We start from the raw sequence: 7,990 nt of genomic DNA, 5'->3' as shown, positions 1-7,990 counted from the left end.
CCACAGCTCAGCCCAACATTTCTGTTGTTAAGCAAGGCAGTGGCTGAGTTTTGCCCCATTTTATGACCTGTAGCTTCAAACAGTCACTAACCGTACTGTTGTAAGTTGAGAACTGCCTGTACGTGCTGTTTAATTGCTTCTGTTGGTTCACCCCCACCTGATTGGTTTGTCGGTTTTTCAATGGTATTGATCTCAAATGTTAAAAGCCATCTTGAAAAGGGCTGTTTCCTACAGAGCAAACATTTTAAAGGGTGCTGACATGGAATATAGTTACCCTGTGGAAAAATGGGCGGCCAATAAATTTTACAAATAAATATACTTATTTCCACAGGTGCCTGGCATTTTTAAGTGAAATAAAATAATACTGAATCTGCAAAGGTATGTCTTCCATTAAATGGAGCTGCATTTGCATTAAACTCGTGCCCGTGTTAATTTAAAAACATTTGAAATAGCTAACAATAAATGGAGATTTATTTCCAGATATGAGAATGAGAGGTTTCATTCAGAATAGAATAGAATAGAATAGAATAGAATAGAATAGAATAGAATAGAATAGAATAGAATAGAATAGAATAGAATAGAATAGAATAGAATAGAATAGAATAGAAAATATGGAATGGAATGGAATGGAATGGAATGGAATGGAATGGAATGGAATAGAATAGAATAGAAAATATGGAATGGAATGGAATGGAATGGAATGGAATAGAATAGAATAGAATAGAATAGAATAGAATAGAATAGAATAGAATAGAATAGAATAGAATAGAATAGAATAGAATAGAATAGAATAGAATGGAACAGAACAGAACAGAACAACAGAACAGAACAGAACAGAACAGAACAGAACAGAACAGAACAGAACAGAACAGAATAGAATAGAGTAGAATAGAATAGAATAGAATAGAATAGAATAGAATAGAATAGAATAGAATAGAATAGAATAGAATAGAATAGAATAGAAAATATGGAATGGAATGGAATAGAATAGAATAGAATATATAGAATAGAATAGAATAGAATAGAATAGAATAGAATAGAATAGAATAGAATAGAATAGAATAGAATAGAACAGAACAGAACAGAACAGAACAGAACAGAACAGAACAGAATAGAATAGAATAGAATAGAATAGAATAGGAATAGGAATAGGAATGGAATGGAATATAGAATGGAATGGAATGGAATGGAATGGAATGGAATAGAATAGAATAGGAAATAGAATGGAATATATAGAATAGAACAGAACAACAAGAACTGAACTGAACTGAACAGGATGGGATGGGACGGGACAGGTTAGGAAGAACGGAATGAAACAGAACAAAATATAACGGGGAAGGGAGGAGGGGAGACGAGGGAGGCGGGAAGAGGAAATTGAATATGTTGATACTATCGAATCAGATTGATCTTTATTATGCTCTTCAGCCAACATATTACTGATAGTGGTGATCTGTATATAGAAAAGCTATTTTGAAGTCAAGAAGACGTCGCAAGATTAAAGCAGAGTGGCATCTCTTGTGCGTGGTATATATTTGTGTACACATTTAAGTATCATTGTGTCTCAGCCCTGATGAATTAGCCAGAAATTATTATTATTATTATTTTGCTAGCAAATTCTCAGCGTTCTTAAATCCAGTGAAATCAGAACATTGCCTTCAACGCACATTAGATTTGCTCCCAGGTTGGCTGATGGCTCACTGCTTACTAACTGTTGCAAAGGCCATAAAGTTTTTGAAACTGGTCCTCTCTCACTGCTGGGCATCTCATTTTGAGACACAAGTTTTGGTTGCTTGGTGCTTTCTTTAGCATTCGGAAATCCTTTTTTATTCTACTTTGAATGCTGTTTTTGCGGATTTCCCTCTTTTACCGTAACGCTAATTCTGGTTTTGTCTTGCAGGATCCCAAAGCCACAGAAGCTTCTCTCGAAGGAAAATCAGAAGTCCAGCTTTTTAAAAAAATTTCCTCCCTCTTGACTTGGTCCACTTCCTTACTGGGCCATGCCTCTGATTGTCTCTTTTAAGTATTTTAAGTACTTAGTGATGTTGTGTGTATTTTAGTGTCCTTCCTTCCACCCCCTGCACTGTTTTGTCTCTCCCGTGAACCTTGCTTGCTTTTCTTAGTTTGAACCTCATCTGTCTGAACACTAGTTAACTTATTTTACTACATGAACCTGTAAGCCATCACTGTTGTTTTAATATTGTGTGGCTGAAGCAGAAAATATTTTTCATCTCATGTAAAGTAGATGATTTTAATGGAGATCGGGGGTGGGGTGGGGGGGTGTTTCCCCTAAAATTGGGGAAGGGTTGGGAAATGATCATCAATAAAAGTTCGAAATCGTGCATCGAATCCGTGTCCCTTTCAGAAACAAAGCTGGACGGAAAGCAGAAACCTGAAAGCCATAAGGAATAGCACAATAACCGAATAGCCGAGTTGGAAGGGACCTTGGAGGTCTTCTAGTCAAACCCCCCTGCTCAAAAAGAGACACTACAGACCATTCCGGATAAATGGTTGACCAATCTCTTCTTGAAAATCTCTAATGTTGGAGCACCCACTATGTCTGGTGGCAAGCCGTTCCACTGATTAATTGTTCTCCCTGTCAGCAAATTTCTCCTTTGTTCTAAGGTAAAGGTAAAGGTTCCCCCGCACATGCGTGCTAGTCGTTTCCGACTCTAGGGGCCGGTGCTCACCTCCGTTTCAAAGCCGAAGAGCCAGCGCTTGTCCGAGGACGTCTCCGTGGTCATGTGGCCGGCATGACTGGACGCCAAAGGCGCACGGAGCGCTGTTACCTTCCCACCGGAGTGGTCCCTATTTTTCTACTTGCATTTTTACATGCTTTCGAACTGCTAGGTTGGCAGAAGCTGGGACGAGTAACAGGCGCTCACTCTGTTACGCGGCACTCGGGATTCGACCCGCCAAACTGCCAACCTTCTGATCGACAAGCTCAGCGTCCTAACCCACTGAGCCACCACGTCCTTTGTTCTAGGTTGCTTCTATCTTGAATGATCTTCCATTTGTTACTACATAACGTGTTACTACTCACGTGTAAAGCTTGGTGGAGATTTCTGTAGTTGCGTCAATCTTTGATTTTCCTACCACTTAGTTTCTGGAGAGGGGCAAACCTAACCGAGGTTTAGATTTGTTGAACCACTTAAGAATCTTTTCTAGATTTGCACTGCAATAGATATGAGTTGTTATAATCAGATAAGAAGAGCAAAGTTTGTGGTGATCCAAGCTTCTGTAAAATTAGTAACAGTAGTAAGTTTATCAAGAAAGTTGGTCCATTTCCAAGATTGTTTTCACTCACACAAGCTGTGTCTCCTATTCTGAGAAACCCTTAGCAACCAACACAATAAATTTGCAAACAGGCCTGGGTGCAGAGTAACACCTACAGTACCTCTAAGAGAAATACTATGTAAACTTGAAAATTCAATTACAACGTGTCGTCGTGCGATTTAGCATTATGTAACATGCACCCCTTAAAATACAATTCTCGCCATTTTTCCCCCCTCGGGATGACAGATTTAACGTTTTGTGAAATTAGTACAAAGCTCAGTTCTTCTCTTTTTTGGGGGGTCCTATCCAAAATACATGTCTTAAACTGGATCCCGTTACAGCCGCTCTAAAATTAATCTCAGGTAATAGTGAAATAAGAATTGCATGATTAGGTTTTCCTTCTGCACCTCCACAAGGAGCCCACAATATTCCAATTATTTAACACACCGGTCCAATAAGGGCTGTCATTAACTTGTGCACACTCCTGATTGTTGCAACAGGTCCGTAAATATGATATGCCCATGACTGTGCAGAGTATGTAAAGAGCCAGTTGGTGTAGTGGTTAAGGTGCCAGACGAGAAACTGGGAGTCTGTGAGTGCTAGTCCTGCCTTAGGCACAAAGCCCACTGGGTGACCTTGGGCCAGTCCTGTTCTCTCAGCCCTGGGAAAGAGGCAATGGCGAAACATTTCAGAAAAACCTTGCCAAGACAACTGCAGAATCAGAGCCAACACTGACTTCAATATGATATCTCTATTTGTCTATCTATCAACCATCTCACACACACACCCCTATATCATCTATATCATCCATCTATATCATCTTCCATCTATCTATCCCAGGGGTAGGCAACCTTGGCTCTTTTATGACTGGTGGACTTCAGCTCCCAGAATTCCTGCTCAGGAATTCTGGGAGTTGAAGTCCACCAGTCATAAAAGAGCCAAGGTTGCCTACCCCTTGTCTACCCTATCATCTATATCATCCATATCATCCATCTATATCATCCATCATTTATCTATTATCTCTCATTCATCTATCATCTATATCTATCATCCATCTATATCCGTGGTGGCGAACCTATGGCACACGTGCCACAGGTGGCACGCAGAGCCCACCCAATTGGCCACACCCACCAAATTGGCCACGCCCACCTGGCCCCCGACGATACATAAGCGGGTTTTGGGTTGCGGTTTGGGCACTCGGTCTCTAAAAGGTTCGCCATTACTGATCTACAGCAGGGGTGTCAGACTCAATTTCATGGAGGGCCGCATCAGCATTGCGGTTGCCCTCAAGGGACCGGGTGGGTGTGGCCAGGGTGGGCGTGGCCTACTGGGTGGGCGTGGCTAGAGTGCACATGGCCTACTGGGTGGGCGTGGCCAGCTTTACATCGTTGGCATCAAGGGCGCCTATGGGGGCCTGGGCAGGAGTGGGACAGATCTGAGGGTCTCTGGCAGGAGGAGGGTCTCTGGGCCAGGGCCAAGGCAGTGGGGGCCGTTCCCTCCCTGTTTCCAGGATGGCTTCGTGGGCCGCATGAAACCACTTCGTGGGCCGGATCCGGCCCCCGGGCCTTGTGTTTGACATGTCTGATCTACAGTATGTCATCTATCATTTATCATCTATCATCTATTTCTATTCTATATCATCCATCTATATCATCTGTCTGTCTGTCTGTCTGTCTGTTAGGTCGGGAGACTGAAACATGAAGAACAGTTGCAGGAACCGGGTCTGGCTAGTCTAGAGAAAAGAAGGGCTAGAGGGCCATGGTAGAAGCACTGCAGTATTTGAGGGGCTGCCACAAAGAAGAGGGGGTCAATTTATTTCCCAAAGCCCCTGAAGGCAGCACAAGAAGGAATGGTTGGAAACTAAGCAAGGGGCGAAGCGAGCAATAATTAAGGAGAAACGGTAAGAACAATGAACCCGTGAAACAGCTTCCTCTCCAGCAGTTTTAAATGCTTCATGACTGGAGACTTTTAAGGAGAGACTGGACTTGTCTGTAATGGTCTAGGACAGGGGTCAGCAACCTGAAACAGTGAAAGAGCCACTCGGAACCAGTTCCCTCACAAAAGGAAAAACTGGGAGCCGCAAAAAATGTGTGCGCATGCGCGTACATGTGCGCATGCGCAGAACAGGGTTTGACTGAAGAGTGGAGCCAAGGCAAGATATGCACCTACATATTTGAATTGATTGGTTGAACTTTTTTAGTCCCACTTTTTTTTCTTTTTTGGACTGCACATGGCAGAGGACTGGGAGCCGCAGGAGACGGCTGAAAGAGCCACATGCGGCTCCAAGAGCCGCGGGTTGCAGAGCTGTGGTCTAGGATCTTCTGTTTGAGCAGAGGGTTGGACTAGAAGATCTCCATGGTCCCTTCCAGCTTTGTTCTCATTGATATAATCAGCAGCTGCTACTTCAGAGCCCAGAAAATGGAGGAACTGCGTGTTGTTTTTCTTCCCGGCTTGGTGTTTACGCGACACTGGACTTTCATACCAGATGGCCTGCTATATTGTTTTTTCTCTCTCTCTCACTCTGAAAGGCTCACTGGGTGCCTGTTTATCCATCAAGAATTTCGCTCTTGACTTGAGTTTCAGCAGGCACAACATCACCGCAGCAGGCGCAGTCAAGTCAATCAACAGAACTCCAAAAACAAAGCAACAAAAAATGGATAGATTCTCAAACAGTTAAAATGTGCCGCCTTTGGTTTTTCTTTTTTTTTCTTTTTGCAGTCTCTTCTGAACTTGTGTTATTGCTTTTTTTTTTTTAACAAGACCCTCCAACAGTTGTGGGCACTCCGTCACTGGAGGTCTTTTTAAGAGGACCTCCCTTCTTCAAGTCCTTCTGTTCTCCTCAAGGAACTAATTCCTTTCTACTTTGGAACAGCCTGCCACCAGAAACCCTGGGTGCTCCATCCCTGGAGGTTTTTAAGAAGAGACTGGACATTCACCTGTCTGAAATGGCAGAGGGTCTCCTTCTTGAGCAGGGGGCTGGACTAGAAGACCTCCAAGGTCCCTTCCTGCTCAGTTATGATTCCCTAGAGGTGATGATTAGGACTTGTAAATCAAGGCATGTTTTTTTATAGCGCTACTGCAATTCAGTCAGGTGCTTACGCACCTCGACTTACATCAGTTCATTTAGCGACCATTCAAAGTTGTAAGGGCCCTGAAAAAAAAAGCGACTTAGGACCGTTTTTCACACTTACGAGCCCTGCAGCATCCCCGCGGTCACGGGATCAAAATTCAGACACTTGGCAACTGACATGTACTTGTGACGGTTGCAGCATTCCCCGCGGTCACGTGATCAGTCATCATAGCCATTTTCTGACAAGCAAAGGGGGAAGCCAGTTTTGCTTAACGACAGCATGATTCACTTAATAAACTGCAGTGATTCACTTAACAGCTGTGGCAAGGAAGGTCAGAAGAAGGCGAAAAAGCTGCTTAACAACTGCCTTGCTTGGCAATGGAAATTTGGGCTCAGCTGCAGTCGTAAGTCGGGGACTACATGCATTGCAGGCAAAGACGTAGAACTGTGGGCTTCGGGCCTTTCCACATAACTTTTAAGATTTTTAATCTCTGCTCTGGATAATTCTCGGTAATACACTTGGATAAGACTTCAGACCTCATTATTAAGCCACTAATGATGTCATGAATCTACTTGGCCGATTCTGAATTATTATTTTTCAACTACCCCTTTTGAAAACAAGGAGAATTCAAAAATTTAGGGCTCTCCAGAGGCACCTCTTGCGATAATGGCAACAGGATTAAAGTCAGCTGAATATGGCAGCAGGTTTTTTTATGGCTTTGCTAAGACCTACATTTGAACCAGCAGATCTGCTCTAGGTTTGATTAAATTTAGATGTCATTAATTATAACTTAATCTCGCGAAAAGTCCCAGGTGTTATAAGATCTCTGTTTAATGGCTGTTGGAATTTTTTTTAAAAAAAAAAAAAGATTTCTGGATGCTTAGAACAGGCCATCAGAAGCAGGCAATCTGTTCTAGCTCATAGAATCGTGCAGATTTGATGAGTGGCGATTTTCAGCAACCAGAAGCAGTGAAAATGTTTGCGCGTCGCTATTTTATGCGTTGTGTTCTCCTAAAGGAACTGGAGAAAAGGAAATCGTAAAATATTTTGAATGAAAAAAAAAAAGATGAAGGTTAGTTTTGGCAAGCTAAAAGAGTTTCAACGTGCCAAACTTAACTCGGTTTTATCAAATGCCTTAGTCAGAAGGTGTAGTTGCTTAGTGAAATCCTAAACAAAAATAAAAATAGTAAGAATATAGAACATAGGGTAATAGAGTTGGAAGGGACCTTGGAGGTCTTCTAGTCCAACCCTCTGCTCGAGCAAAAGACTCTATACCATTTCAGGCAAACGGCTGTCCAGTCTCTTCTTAAAAACTTCCGGCGTTGGAGCATTCACAACTTCTGAAGGCAGGTTGTTCCACCGGTTCATTGTTCTAACTGTCAGGAAGTTTCTCCTTAGTTCTAGGTTGCTTCTCTCCTTGACTAGTGTCCATCCGTTGCTTCTTGTCCTGCCTTCAGGGGCTTTGGAGAATAGCTTGACTCCCTCTTCTTTGGGGCAGCCCCTGAGATATTGAAACAATGCTATCTTGTCACCCCCTCATCCTTCTCTTCATTAAACTAGACATTCCCAATTCCTGTAATCGTTCTTTATACATTTTAGCCCCTTACCATTGCTTCTCGTCCTGCCTTCAGGTGCTTTGGAGAATA

The sequence above is a fragment of the Vipera berus genome (genome assembly GCF_964194415.1).
Source record: "Vipera berus genome assembly, chromosome: 4".
NCBI classification, from domain to species: Eukaryota; Metazoa; Chordata; class Lepidosauria; order Squamata; family Viperidae; genus Vipera; species Vipera berus.
Note: the sequence above shows the minus strand (reverse complement) of the source record.